The sequence below is a fragment of the Arachis ipaensis genome, chromosome B10 (genome assembly GCF_000816755.2).
Source record: "Arachis ipaensis cultivar K30076 chromosome B10, Araip1.1, whole genome shotgun sequence".
Classification (NCBI taxonomy): Eukaryota; Viridiplantae; Streptophyta; class Magnoliopsida; order Fabales; family Fabaceae; genus Arachis; species Arachis ipaensis.
In genome coordinates this window covers 113,603,831-113,620,427 of record NC_029794.2, presented here as the reverse complement: position 1 = coordinate 113,620,427, position 16,597 = coordinate 113,603,831, and positions in this window count along the sequence as shown.

Sequence of the window (16,597 nt, the reverse complement as noted above, 5' to 3'; positions counted from 1 at the left end):
CTCTTGCAAGTTGGGTTAGCACTTTACTGTTGAAAGCTTGGTTTGAGTCCAAGTCAAATTCAGATTGGGGTTAGAATATGGATTTGTCCCAAATAGGATTGGGTAGATCCTAGGGAAGAATTGGTATTTTTAATCTTGAAAAAGATAGTAAAATTCTATTATTGTTGTGATGAAGACTTGATGTAGGCTACATTGCACCTAGTAGCTGAACCATGATATATCTGGTGTCAATTCTTCTTCTCTGCTTCTTTTCTGTTTCTAGTTCTCAGGAGACAAAATGACAAATATCTCTCAACTTGTTACGAGACAATACTAAAAATGTCTCTCAACTTGTTATGAGACAAATGTGAAAATATCTCCTAAAGTTTGTTGAAAAAGTAAAAGTAATACTTTGCGAAAAGGGAAGCTAAGATTCAACCCCCCTTCTCTTAGCCACTAATTACCATCAATTGGTATCAGAGCTTGGTCTTAAAGAGATCAAGCTTTACAGCTTGGAGAAAGATCCTGATGGAGAACAACAGTGGTACTAATATGGTGGCCTATACAATGACAGAAGGGTAATTAAGCAACAGACCTCCGTTCTTCAATAGAAAGAACTACAGCTACTGGAAGGAGAGAATGAAGATTTTTGTTCAGTCTGTAGATTACAGACTCTGAAAGATAATTCTGGAAGGCCCACAAGTTCCAATCACAACTGGAGCTGATGGTGTGGTTAATCCCAAGGCTAAGGCTGATTGGAATGACGATGATAGGGAGAAAATAGAGCTCAATGCCAAAGCTGTCAACCTGCTTAATTATGCTGTTAGCTTCGAGGAATACCGACGGGTATCAAGATACACAACAGTAAAGAAAATCTGGGACAAGCTTCAAGTTACTCATGAAGGCAGAACCCAAGTCAAAAGAACCAGAATAGACATGCTAAATAGAGAATACAAAATGTTCTGAATGAGGGAAGGAGAAACAATTGATAAAATGTTTGAAAGATTCAATGTTATCATCACAGGCTTGGATGCTATGGGAACCAAACATTCAGAATCTGTGGTTATGAGGAAAATATTGAGATGTCTCACTAAAGAGTAGAAAACCAAGGCTATAGTCATAGCTAAGAGTAATGGCATTGATGAAATGACCTACAATGATCTGGGAGCAAACTTACTTGCTTTTGAAAACACCTATCTAACGATGATTTTTTTTGTTTGCTAAGAAATTCAGGAGAATGATGAAGCAAAAAGAATGAAACAAAGGAGGTAGTTTAAGGAAACCTAAGAGGGATTTAAGCAAGGTCATTTGCCACAACTATAGAGAAGCTGGACATTACAAGTTTGACTGTCCAAAATTGAAAAAAGAAGACAAGCCGAAAAGGGAAAAGAAGAAGAGACTCTTGGCATCTTGGGAAGACTTGGAGAACGACTTTGAAGATGAGTAAGAATCAGACAGCAAATCTCAAACCTGTCTCATGGCCAATCAAACTAATGAGGTATGTCTCATTGAACCTACTACTGAAGACCTTCATCTTATGATAGATCATCTCAATGAAAAAATCAGATGCTTCTTAAATGAAAACTATGAACTTGAATCTCAAGTTACCATTCTAAAGGCAGAAAATGGTTTTCTCAAAGATAAATTAAGGGAAGCCAAAACTGCCATTGATCTTGTTGAAGAAAACAAGCGGTTAAAGGCTAAAATTAAGATGGTTTAACATACAATTATCCAAAAAGATTTGGATACCTATGGTCACTTGAGTATTTTTGTAGGTTTGCCTAGCATCCAAGAGAAAAGACAACATGTGGTATATGGATAGTGGATGCTCTAGGCATATGACTGAAAAGTCAACATTCTTCATCAAGCTTGATGAGTATGATGGAGGCTTTGTTACTTTCGGTGACAATGGAAAAGGAAAAATTGTGGCCATAGGTAAAGTGGGTAAGAACTTTTCTTCTTTCATAAATGATGTTTTACTTGTTGATAGATTGAAACATAATCTTCTAAGCATTAGCCAATTATGTGATCTTGGATATTTGGTTGTATTTAGAAAATTGGATTGCTTAGTTGTTTATGAGAAATCCGGTGATATTTTGTTTAAAGCAAAAAGATGCAACAATGTGTATGGACTTACTCTAGAGGATTTAAAAGATAAAAAAGTAACATGTTTTACATCTATAGAATCTGAAAAATGGCTTTGGCATAAGAAATTAGGACATGCTAGCATGTACCAAATTTCTAAGCTTGTTAAGAAAAATTTGGTTAGAGGAATTCCAAATATCAAATTTGACAAAGATATTACTTGTGAAGCTTGTGAATTAGGCAAACAAGTAAAATCTTCTTTTGAACCCAAAGATGGAATTTCTACTAAAAGGTTATTAGAGATGTTGCATATTGATCTTTTTGGTCCCACTAGAACTCAAAGTTTGGGAGGTAAACACTATGGTTTGGTAGTGGTTGATGACTATTTAAGATATGGTTGGTTTTTTTCTTGGCTCATAAAAATGATGCTTTTTATGCCTTTTATTCTCTTTGTAAAAAGATTCAAAATGAAAAGGATTTAAAAATTGCTCACATAAGAAGTGACCATGGAAAAAAATTTGAAAATCAAGATTTTGAAAGTTTTTGTGATGATTTTGGAATAGCACATAATTTTTCATGCCCTAGAATACCTCAACAAAATGGGGTTGTTGAAAAAAGGAATAGATGCCTTTAAGAAATGACTAGGACAATGCTTTATGAAAATGATGTTCCAAATTTTTTGTGGGTCGAAGCTGCAAATACAGCTTGTTATATCCTAAATAGAACCATCATTAGAAAAGGCTTGAAGAAAACCCCAAATGAGCTTTGGAAAGAAACTCCCCCTAATGTCAAGTACTTTCATATTTTTGGATGAAAATGTTTTGTTCTTAACAACAAAGAAACTCTTTGTAAATTTGATCCAAAATCATATGAAGGAATGTTAGTAGGGTACTCAACCACTAGCAAAGCATTTAGAGTTTACCTTAAAGAACATAGAACTATTGAAGAGTCCATACATATATCTTTTTATGATGCTAACTCTATACCCAGTGCTATTATAAATGATGATACAGGAAGTGAATCTGAAGCAAGCCCTTGATGAGCGGATAATTTATACGCTTTTTAGCATTATTTTTAGGTAGTTTTTAGTATGATTTAGTTAGTTTTTAGTATATAATTATTAGTTTTTAAATAAAAATCACATTTCTAGAGTTTACTATGAGTTTATGTGTTTTTCTGTGATTTCAGGTATTTTCTGGCTGAAATTGAAGGACCTGAGCAAAAATCTGATTCAGAGGCTAAAATAAGACTGCAGATGCTATTGGATTCTGACCTCCCTGCACTCGAAGTGAATTTTCTGGAGCTACAGAATCCCAATCAGTGCGCTCTCAATTGCGTTAGAAAGTAGACATTCTGGACTTTCCAGGAATATATAATATTCCATACTTTGCCCGATATTTGATTGCCCAAACTGGCGTTCAAAGTCAGCCCAAGGAATTCTGGCATAAAATGGCCAAACTGGCACCAGAATTGGAGTTAAACGCCCAAACTGGTACCAAAGCTGGTGTTTAACTCCAAGAGTAGCCTATGCATGTGAAAGCTTCAATCCTCAGCCCAAGCACACACCAAGTGGGCCCTGGAAGTGGATTTCTGCATCATTTACTTATTTCTGTAAACCCTAGGCCATTAGTTCATTATAAATAGGACCTTTTACTATTGTATTTTCATCTTTCATCTTTGATCACTTTTGATCTTAAATCTTTGGAACTTGTATGTTCACATTTGGAGGCTGGCCTCACGACCATGCCTAGACCTTTCACTTATATATTTTCAACGGTGGAGTTTCTACACCCCAAAGATTAAGGTGTGGAGCTCTGCTGTTCTTCATGAATTAATACAAGTACTATTGTTTTTCTCTTCAATTCATGCCTACTTCTTCTCTAAGATATCCACTCGCACTTCAACCTGATGAATGTGATGATCCGTGACACTCATCATCATTCTCACCTATGAGCGCGTGCCTGACAACCACGTCCGTTCTATCTGCAATAGCTTGAGTGCGTATCTCTTGGGTTTCTAATCTAAGATTAGAACCTTCGTGGTATAGGCTAGAATTATTGGCAGCCATTCCTGGGATCCAGAAAGTCTAAACCTTATCTGTGGTATTCTGAGTAGGATCTGGGAAGGGATGACTGTGACGAGCTTCAAACCTGCAAATGTGGGGCACAAGTGACAGTGCGCAAAAGGACAATGGTCCTATTCCGACGCTAGCGGGAACCGACAAATGATTAGCCGTGCGGTGACAGCGCATATGGATTTGTTTTCATCCGAGAGGATCATACAGCTTGCCATGGAAGGAGGTAACGCATGTTTGGAAGAAGGCAATAGGAAAGTAGAGGTTCAGAAGCAACAAAGCATCTCCATATGCTTATCTGAAACTCCCACCAATGAATTACATAAGTATTTCTATCTTATTTTGTGTTTTATTTATATTTTAGGTATCAAAATCACATAACCATTTTAATCCACCTGACTGAGATTTACAAGATGACCATAGCTTGCTTCAAGCCGACAATCTCCGTGGGATCGACTCTTACTCACGTAAGGTATTACTTTGACGACCCAATGCACTTGCTGGTTAGTTGCATCGGAGTTGTGAAGAAGTGTTGAAATCACTATTTCGCCATACCAAGTTTTTAAATCACAATTTCGTGCACCAAGTTTTTGGCGCCGTTGCCGGGGATTGTTCGAGTTTGGACAACTGACGGTTCATCTTATTGCCCAGATTATGTAATTTTATTTTATTTTTAAGCTTTTTATTTTCAAAAAAAATTTCAAAAAAAAATAAATTATTCTATGTTCTTCAGAATTTTTAAGAATGAATTCTAGAGTTTCAGATGATGCTTTTATCATCACAGGAGCTAATTGATTCCCATCAATTTGGCTATTGTATGTAATGTCCTGGTGAAGCTTGGCTAGCCATGTTTAATCTTTTTAGACTGAAGCTTTAGACTAACATTGCATGATTCCTGGAATTCTTATTAAAAATTTTGAATTTATTTATTCCTTCTTTTTCCAAATAATTTTTGAAAAATACAAAAAAAAATTCATAAAACCATAAAAACCAAAAATTTTGTGTTTCTTGTTTGAGTCTAGTGTCAAATTTTAAGTTTGGTGTCAATTGCATATTTTTAAATTATCTCAAAAGTTTTCGAAAAAATTTCATGCATTATGTTCTTCATTGATCTTCAAGTTGTTCTTGATGATTTTCTTGGGATTGATCTTTAAATTCTCTTGTTTTTGTGTCTTTTGTTGTTTCTCATGTGCATTCTCAATTTATTAGTGTCTCTAATATGAAAATTTCTATGTTTAGTGTCTTGCATGTCTTTCTTTTCTTAAAAATATGTGTTAATGTTCATCTGGACATTCAACGTGTTCTTGCATGCATTGTTTATTTGATCTTAGTTTTTTTTTATGATTGGTTTCATTTTGTTGTTGTTCTCTCTCATCATTAAAAATTCAAAAAAATTTAAAATTATGTCTTTTCAAGTCGATAATATAGAGAATTGACGATTCAGAACATACAACAGAGAAATCACAGAGAAAAAGCTGGGCGTTCAAAACGCCCAGTGAAGAAGGAATCCTGGTGTTTAAACGCCAGCCAGGGTACATGGCTGGGCGTTCAACGCTCAAGGAGGTAGCCAATTGGGCGTTAAACACCATAATGGATACCATTCTGGGCATTTAATGCCAGGACAACACAAGGGAGGTAAGTTAGTTTTTAATTCAAATCTTTTTCAAATCTTCATACTTTTTCAAAATCACATCTTTTTCAAATCATATCTTTTTCAATTTCCTTCTTAATATTTTCAAAAATTCTAAAATTTGATTTTCAAAATCTTTTTCTTATTTTTATTTCATAATTTTCAAAATTAATGCTAACAATTAATATTTTGATTCAAAAATTTCAAATTGTTACTTGCCTATTAAGAAGGTTCAATCTTTAAATTCTAAAATCATATCTTTTAGTTTCTTATTAGTCAAGTAATCAACTTTAATTTTCAAAAAAAAATTCAAATCTTTTTAAATTGTTTTTCAATCATATCTTCTTAATCATATCTTCTCAACCACATCTTTTTCAAAATAATTTTCAATCATATCTTTTTTATTACTGATTTCAAAATCTTCTTCAAAATCACCTAACCACTTTCTCACTTTTAATTTTCGAAAAACCATCAACCACTTTTTCAAAATTTTTTTTAATTATTTTAAAATTTTTAGTTTTATTTAAAAATTTGTTTTCGAAAAATTTTCCCCCTTCTCACCTCTTTCTATTTAAGGACTAACACTCCTCCTCAATTAGCAATTCGGACTCTCTCTTCTTCTTCATATGTTCGAATTCTTATCTACCTACCTCATCCCTCTATTCCTGTTTTCCTCTGATACCTCAAGGAATCTCTATACTGTAACATAGAGGATTCCATACTTTCTTATTCTCTTTTCTTTCTTATGAGCAGGAACAAGGACAAAGGCATTCTTGTTGAAGCTGATCCTGAACCTGAAAGGACCTTGAAGAGGAAGCTAAGAGAATCTAAAGCACAACTCTCTGGAGAGGACCTAACAGAAATTTTCGAAGAAGAAGAAGACATGGCAGCTAAAAATAACAACAATGCCAACAATGCAAGGAAGATGCTTGGTGACTTTATTGCACCCTCTCCTGACTTCTGTGGAAGGAGCATCTCAATTCCTGCAATTGGAGCAAACAACTTTGAGCTTAAGCCTCAATTAGTTTCTCTAATGCAGCAGAATTGCAAGTATCATGGACTTCCATTGGAAGATCCTCATCAGTTTTTAGCTAAATTCTTGCAAATCTGTGATACTGTTAAGACCCATGGGGTTGACCCTGAGGTCTACAGACTTATGCTCTTCCCTTTTGCTGTAAGAGATAGAGCTAGGACATAGTTGGACTCACAACCTAAAGAAAGCCTGAACTCTTGGGAAAAGCTGGTCAATGCCTTCTTGGCAAAGTTCTTTCCACCTCAAAAATTGAGTAAGCTTAGAGTGGAAGTCCAGACCTTCAGACAGAAGGAAGGCGAATCCCTCTATGAAGCTTGGGAATGATACAAGCAGTTGATCAGAAGGTGTCCTTCTGGCATGCTTTTAGAATGGAGCATCATATGCATATTCTATGATGGTCTGTCTGAACTGTCCAAGATGTCATTGGACAACTCTGCTAGAGGATCTCTTCATCTGAAGAAGACGCCTGAAGAAGCCCAGGAACTCATTGAAATGGTTGCAAATAACCAATTCATGTATACTTCTGAAAGAAATCCTGTGAATAATGGGATAACTCAGAAGAAAGAAGTTTTGGAGATTGATACTCTGAATGCCATACTGGCTCAGAATAAAATATTGACTCAGCAAGTCAATATGATTTCTCAGAGTCTGTCTGGAATGCAAGCTGCATCAGGCAGTACTAAGGAGGCTTCCTCTGAAGAAGAAGCCTATGACCCTGAGAATCCTGCAATGGCAGAGGTGAATTACATGGGAAAATCCTATGGAAACACCTACAATTCTTCATGGAGGAATCATCCTAATCTCTCATGGAAGGATCAACAAAAGCCTAATCAAGGCTTCAATAATAATAATGGTGGAAGAAACAGGTTTGGCAATAACAAACCTTTTCCATCATCTCTTCAGCAACAGACAGAGAATTCTAAGCAGAGCCACTCTGACTTAGCAACTGCAGTCTCTGATTTATCTAAGACCACTCTCAGTTTCATGACTGAAGCAAGGTCCTTCATTAGAAATTTGGAGGCACAAGTGGGTTAGCTGAATAAAAGAGTTACTGAACTCCCTCCTAGTACTCTCCCAAGCAATACAGAAGAGAATCCAAAAAGAGAGTGCAAGGCCATAACTATAACCAACATGGCCGAACCTTGAAAGGAAGAAAAGGCAGTGATTTCCAGTGAGGAAGACCTCAATGGACGTTCACTAGCCTCCAAGGAGTTCCCTAATAAGGAACCAAAGGAATCTGAGGCTCATATAGAGACCATAGAGATTCCACTAAACTTACTGTTGCCATTCATAAGCTCTGATGAGTATTCTTCCTCTGAAGAGGATGAAGATATTATTGAAGAGAAAGTTGCTCAATATCTAGGAGCAATCATGAAGCTGAATGCCAAGTTATTTGGTAATGAGACTTGGGAGGATGAACCTTCATTACTCATCAATGAACTAAATGTTCTGGTTCAACTGAAATTACCTCAGAAGAAATAGGATCCTGGAAAGTTCTTAATACCTTGTACCATAGGCACCATGACCTTTAAGAAGGCTCTGTGTGACATGGGGTCAAGTATAAACCTCATGCCCCTCTCTATAATGGAGAAATTAGGGATCCTTGAGGTGCAAGTTACTAGAATCTCACTAGAGATGGTAGATAATTCAAGGAAACAGGCTTATGGACTTGTAGAGGATGTCTTGGTAAAAGTTGAAGGCCTTTACATCCCTGCTGACTTCATAATCCTAGACACTGGGAAGAATAAGGATGAATCCATCATCCTTGACAGACCCTTCCTAGCCACAGCAAAAGCTGTGATTGATGTTGACAGAGGAGAGTTGGTCCTTCAAGTGAATGAGGATTACCTTGTGTTTAAAGCTAAAGAATCTCCTTCTGTACACATGGAGAAGAAGCATGACAAGCTTCTCTCAATGCAGAGTCAAACAGAGTCCCCACATTCAAACTCTAAGTTTGGTGTTGGGAGGCCATCCTCATACTTTGAGTATCTGTGAGGCTCCATGAGAGCCCACTGTCAAGCTATTGACATTAAAGAAGCACTTGTTGGGAGGCAACCCAATTTTTACGTATCTATGTTAAATTTTTATTGTTATTTTATGTTTTTTTTAGGATGATGATCATGTGGAGTCACAAAAATAAAAGCTAAAATAAAAAACAGTATTGAAAATAGCACACCCTGGAGGATGAGCTTACTGGCGTTTTAGCAGAATGGGCGTTAAACGCCCAGTCTGGCACCATTCTGGGTATTTAACGCCAAAAAAGGGCACCAAACTGGCGTTTAACGCCAGAAAGGGAAGAAAAGTTGGCGTTTAACACCAGAAAGGGAAGAAAAGCTGGTGTTAAACGCCAAAAATGGGCAGAACCTGGCGTTTAATGCCAGGATTGGCACTCCAAGGGCATTTACACGCCAAAATAGTGCAGGAATGAGAAATCCTTAATACCTCAGGATCTGTGGACCCCGCAGGATTCCCACCTACCTCAACTCTCTCTCTCTCTCTTCTTCACACATTCCCATGACACCCTTTCCCAAATACCCCTCACCAATCACCTCCATTTCCCTTCCCCATCACCTCACAATTCAAATTCAAAATCCTTTCCCTCCCACTCCTATATAAACCCCTCATCCTTCTTTTATTTCCACACATCATAAACACTCCTTCTCCCCCTTGGCCGAACCACATACACCTCTCCATCTCTTCCATTTTCTTCTTCTTTTACTTCCTTCTTTCTTCTTTTGCTCGAGGATGAGCAAACCTTCTAAGTTTGGTGTAGTAAAAGCATTGCTTTTTGTTTTTCCATAACCATTTATGGCACCTAAGGCCAGAAAAACCTCTAGAAAGAGGAAAGGGAAGGCAAAAGCTTCCACCTCTGAGTCATGGGAGATGGAGAGATTCATCTCAAAGGTCCATCAAGACCACTTCTATGAAGTTGTGGCCAAGAAAAAGGTGATTCCTGAGGTCCCTTTCATGCTCAAAAGGAATGAGTATCCGGAGATCCGACATGAGATTCGAAAAAGAGGTTGGGAAGTTCTCACCAACCCCATTCAACAAGTCAGAATCTTAATGGTTCAAGAGTTCTATGCTAATGCATGGGTCACCAAAAACCATGATCAAAGTGGGAACCCGAACCCAAAGAATTGGCTTATAATGGTTCGGGGGAAATACTTAGATTTCAGTCCGGAAAATGTAAGGTTGGCATTCAACTTGCCAATGATGCAAGGAGATGTACACCCCTACACTAGAAGGGTCAACTTTGATCAAAGGTTGGACCAAGTTCTCATGGACATATGTGTGGAAGGAGCTCAGTGGAAAAGAGACTCCAAAGGCAAGCCGGTTCAATTGAGAAGGCTTGACCTCAAACCCGTGGCTAGGGGATGGTTGGAGTTTATCTAACGCTCTACAATTCCTACTAGCAACCGGTCTGAAGTTACAATAGACCGGGCTATCATGATCCATAGCATCATGATTGGAGAGGAAGTAGAAGTTCATGAGGTCATATCTCTAGAACTCTACAAAGTGGCTGACAAAACCTCCACTTTTGCAAGGTTAGCCTTCCCTCATCTCATCTGTCACATATGCAATTTAGCTGGAGTTGTCATAGAAGAAGACATCCTCATTGAAGAGGACAAGCCCATCACTAAAAAGAGGATGGAGCAAATGAGAGAGCCCACTTATGGACCTCAACAAGATCATGAGGAAATCCCTCATCAAGAAATCCCTGAGATGCCTCAAGAGATGCATTTTCCTCCACACAACTATTGGGAGCAAATCAATACCTCCTTAGGAGATTTAAGTTCCAATATGGAGCAACTAAAAATGGAGCACCAAGAGCACTCCATTATTCTCCATGAAATTAGAGAGGATCAAATAGCCATGAGGGAAGAGCAACAAAGGCAAGGAAGAGACATAGAGGAGCTCAAGCGTTCCATTGGATCTTCAAGAGGAAGAACTAGCCGCCATCACTAAGATTGACCCGTTCTTTGATCCCCTTGTTCTTATCTTTTTGTTTTTTATTGTTATTTTTATGCTTTATGTGCTATCTATGTTTGCATTTTCATTACATGATCATTAGTGTTTAGTGCCTATGCTTTAAAGTTATGAATGTCCTATGAATCCTTCACCTCTCTTAAATGAAAAAAATGTTTTCTGAAAAAGAAAGAGAAGTACATGAATTTCAAATTTTAAAATAGTTTAATTCTTTTGATGTGGTGGCAATACTTTTTATTTTTCTGAATGAATGCTTGAACAGTACATATTTTCGAATTTGTTGTTTATGAATGTTAAAATTGTTGGCTCTTGAAAGAATAATGAAAAAGGAGAAATGTTACTGATAATCTGAAAAATCGTAAAATTGATTCTTGAAGCAAGAAAAAGCAGTGAAAAAGCTTGCGGAAAAAAAGTGACAAAAAAATAAAGAAAAAAAAGCAAGAAAAAGAAAAAGCAAGCAGAAAAAAGCCAGTAACCCTTTAAACTAAAAGTCAAGGATAGAAAAAGGATCCAAGGCTTTGAGCATTAATGGATAGGAGGGCACACAGGAATAAAACCCTGGCCTAAGCGGCTAAACCAAGCTGTCCCTAACCATGTGCTTGTGGCGTGAAGGTGTCAAGTGAAAAGCTTGAGACTGAGCGGTTAAAGTCGTGGTCCAAAGCAAAAAGAGTGTGCTTAAGAGCTCTGGGCACCTTTAATTGGGGACTCTAGCAAAGCTGAGTCACAATCTGAGAAGGTTCACCATATTATGTGTCTGTGGCATTTATGTATCCAGTGATAATACTGGAAAACAAAATGCTTAGGGTCGCGGCCAAGACTCATAAAGTAACTGTGTTCAAGAATGAACATACTGAACTAGGAGAATCAATAACACTATCTGAATTCTGAGTTCCTATAGATGCCAATCATTCTGAACTTCAAAGGATAAAATGAGATGCCAAAACTGTTCAGAAGCAAAAAACTAATAGCCCCGCTCATCTAATTAAGACTGATCTTCGTAGATGTTTTCAGAATTTATTGTATATTCTCTTTTTTTTATCCTATTTTTTTTATTTGCTTGGGGACAAGCAACAATTTAAGTTTGGTGTTGTGATGAGCGGATAATTTATATGCTTTTTAGCATTATTTTTAGGTAGTTTTTAGTATGATTTAGTTAGTTTTTAGTATATAATTATTAATTTTTAAATAAAAATTACATTTCTGGACCTTACTATGAGTTTGTGAATTTTTCTATGATTTCAGGTATTTTCTGGCTGAAATTGAGGGACCTGAGCAAAAATCTGATTCAGAGGCTGAAAAAGAACTGTAGATGCTGTTGGATTCTGACCTCCCTGCACTCGAAGTAGTTTTTCTGGAGCTACAGAAGCCCAATAGGCGCGCTCTCAATTGAGTTGGAAAGTAGACATCCTGGGCTTTCCAACAATATATAATAGTCCATACTTTGTCCGAGATTTGATGGCCCAAACTAGCGTTCAAAGTCAGCCCAAGGAATTCTGGCGTAAAACGCCCAAACTGGCACCAGAATTAGAGTTAAACGCCCAAACTAGTACCAAAGCTGGCGTTTAACTCCAAGAATAGCCTATGCACGTGAAAGCTTCAATGCTCAACCCAAGCACACACCAAGTGGGCCCCAGAAATGGATTTCTGCATCATTTACTTATTTCTGTAAACCCTAGGCCATTAGTTAATTATAAATAGGACCTTTTACTATTGTATTTTCATCTTTTATCTTTGATCACTTTTGATCTTAGATCTTTGGAACTTGTATGTTCACATTTGGAGGCTAGCCTCACGGCCATGCCTAGACCTTTCACTTATGTATTTTCAACGGTGGAGTTTCTACACCCCATAGATTAAGATGTGGAGCTCTGCTGTTCTTCATGAATTAATACAAGTACTATTATTTTTCTCTTCAATTCACGCTTACTTCTCCTCTAAGATATCCACTCGCACTTCAACCTGATGAATGCGATGATCCGTGACACTCATCATCATTCACACCTATGAGCGCGTGCCTGGCAACCACGTTCGTTCTATCTGCAATAGCTTGAGTGCGTATCTCTTGTGTTTCTAATCTAAGATTAGAACCTTCGTGGTATAGGCTAGAATTATTGGCAGCCATTCCTGGGATTCGGAAAGTCTAAACCTTGTCTGTGGTATTCCGAGTAGGATCTGGGAAGGGATGACTGTGACGAGCTTCAAACCTGCGAATGTGGGGCGCAAGTGACAGTGCACAAAAGGACAATGGTCCTATTCCAACGCTAGCGGGAATCGACAGATGATTAGTTGTGCGGTGACAGCGCATATGGATTTGTTTTCATCCGAGAGGATCATACAGCTTGTCATGGAAGGAGGTAACGCATGGTTGGAAGAAGGCAATAGGAAAGCAGAGGTTCAGAAGCAACAAAGCATCTCCATATGCTTATCTAAAACTCCCACCAATGAATTACATAAGTATTTCTATATTATTTTGTGTTTTATTTATATTTTAAGTATCAAAATCCCATAACCATTTTAATCCATCTGACTGAGATTTACAAGATGACCATAGCTTGCTTCAAGCCGACAATCTCCGTGGGATCGATCCTTACTCACGTAAGGTATTACTTGGACGACCCAGTGCACTTGCTGGTTAGTTGCATCGGAGTTGTGAAGAAGTGTTGAAATCACTATTTCGCCATACCAAGTTTTTAAATCACAATTTCGTGCACTACAGAGACAAGAGGCTACAACTTAGCAATCTCAGCAATGTTTGGGGGAGGATGTTGATGGCTCTGTTACGTCAGTCATCGACCTAATTGCGATTTTACACGAGACTGCCTCTGTGCCATACAAGAACCGCATATACAGATTGAGGTTGTTCTTCGCCAGCAGCCCTAACACCTCTATGTTGAGGCCAACGTCCGCCTCTGCCACCAGTCAGACCGTCGAGCTCAAGGAAGGTGTTGATTTGAGGCTACTTGTGTAAAAGCTCACCTGTAGCCTTCACCAGCAAGCTCAGGAGCTGAATGATTATCGAGAGAGATGTTAGGAGATCCTCACATGCGTGAGGGACACGGATGATCTCAGGCTGGAGTTGAGGGAGCAGTTGGAGTGGCTTCAGGAGATGGAGGCTCAGATGGAGGTGTACCAAGCTTAGATGTGTGGCGTTAGCATCATTTCTACTGGTGGCACACAGACATTACCGCCTTCTGCGCCACCTCATCAGGGCCACGGGAATGACGATGACGACGAGAAGGATTACCTGAATCTTTAGTGATTAGTGTTTTGTTTTATTGTTTCATTGTATTTATTTGATTTACTTGACTTTTAATTTATTTAAATATTTGATAATTTATTTTAAATAACATGTGTCTGTTATTTATAAATTGACCATTAATTGTATGAAAAATAAATTTAAATAAAAAATTAAAATTGACCATTTATTTCACAATTTTTTTTAAATTGACATTACCATCGGATTTACCGAGAGAATAATCCGACGGTAATGATACAGAAAACAACATATTGTGGCGCTAACATTACCGTCAAAAAAATTTGCCAGTAACCAAATAGTTTTTCGAGCAGGTAATCCGTCACAGAATTTGACAGTAATTACCATCGGACGAAAAAATCCGATGGTAAATATTTACCGGTGAGGTTTATATCGTCCGATTTCTTCCGACGGTAAAATTTTGTTTGTTTTTTTTTACAGAAAATTTGACGATAGTCAACGTTTTTCTTGTAGTGGTGTGCTATGTGCAAAATTTTCTGTGTTATATGCAAATATTTATGTTCTATGTAAAAAAATTTCTATATTATATCGATAAGTTTATGTTATGTGAAAATTTTTGTACTATGTTAAAAAAAAAATTGTGTACTATCTAATATGCAGCACAAAAATATTTGGAGGACTACATACCCAAAATATTGACTCATTTTGTTAATAAAATACATTCGCAGCAAAAATTTGTGTACTATGTGTAAAAATTTATGTGTTATATACAAATATTTATGTGCTATATGCAAAAAATTTTACATTATATCGATAAGTTTGTATTATATAAAAAATATTTTGTATTATGCTTCAAAAATTTGAGTTATTTAATATACAACACATAAATTTTTTTAGAACTATATATCCAAAACCAAAAATAAATTTATTCATTGGCCAGTGGAGACAAATGCCCTAATAAGATTTTAAAAATTTTTGAGTAGTTCTTTAACACTAATAATTAACTACCCCACTACAACATTAATTTTTATCCCACTCTAATAAATCATTATCAAAATTATTTTGTTAACCTTAACTCTGATAAAATATTAAATTATTGTGTTAAACTAATTTCAAAATAAAGATGATTATTTTATTAAATTATTTTAATAATAAATTTAAAATTGAAAAATAATAAAAACATAAAAAATGAGAAATAAAAATAAATTACAAGCATCTAATTATTATAATTTTTCAAATTCTCTAAATACCTAACCTTCTTCCCCTTTTCAATTTTTTTTCTCTGTTCCAGACTCTAGAGTTACTATCGTCGATGTCACTGCAGCATTTTCCGTTCTCTCCGTCAATACTAAGTTAAGCTTCTTCACGCTTGTGTCGCTGTCATTTTGCGTTTCTCTTTGCATTGCTGTTCTATTCACTGTGACTGTTCTGCTTCCTCTTTGCTGACGTATATTCTTCATCTTTGCCTCTCACCGCTTTGTCATTGTCTCTCAAGTCTCACCTCTGCAGTTTCAAGTTGCTTCAGACACCACACCTCTTCAGTTTTCAGGCTCTCGAGTATGTTCGTCCTTATTGTCTGTTGCTAATTTTATCTCATGATTGATTTTGATGGATTTGGATCCTCTAAAGTTTGAATTTCACTTTAGAGAGTAAAGTGTGCTCTCTCACCACTGATTTTGTAAGACCCAGAACTTTTGAAAAGTCTTATTATGATCAAGTCTCAAAATCATATGGTTATTTATAGCCTTAATTTCAGAAATTATTTTATTAAAGATAATTAAGGCAAGTTTTGATTTATTGGATTAAACCGGTTCGGAGACCGCCGCTGTTCCGGTTTAGCCGTTCCTTCTTCGGTTCGGTAAGCGTTTCGATTTGAAAGCCCTTTCGTTACTGTTCTGTAATCTCACGCTGAGGTTTATGGCGTTAATTGCTATAAGATTGAGTTTCGGTTGTTGTATGTTGCGATTAGAGTTGTTGAGACTGTTGCGAAAGTGGCTTGGAACAGAGGTTTTGGCTGCCGGGATTTTGATTGTTGATCTCGGGTTAAGGCGGAAAGGACTCTATGAGACTTTTGGGTTATGGATTTGCGTTTCGAGGTAGGGGCACTTTCCAAAAACTATAGTTTATTATTGGAATTATTATTTTCTTCTTATGAACGGACTCGTTCCCTCTTAAGCTTTTCACCTCTATGAATGTCATACGTGATTCTATTTTTAACTAATCTTTTACATCTTGTGAACACTACCATTGATCTTGGTTTGTCCTCTCTTGTGAATCTCATCCTTATGAGGGTCAGTTTAATTCGTTTCAAGTTAGTGCATTGTTTATTTTTCCATTATCTCTACAAGAGTTTTTAGTCAAAGATTTATCATTGAGAAATTACAAATGATCGAATTGTCTTTTTCTATGACTTTTGTATTCTTTTGGATCAATTTAAATCTTGTTTGATGTTTCATGTCCAGTGGATCTTGTTTGAACTACTTTAATTTAAGATCCTTTCTTGCAAGGCTGAACTCCTTTTTAATGCATCTTAAACTTCTTGAATGTTCTTCTAAGATGGTGATTTCAATAACACTTTTGGAGTCTTGTTTTGAA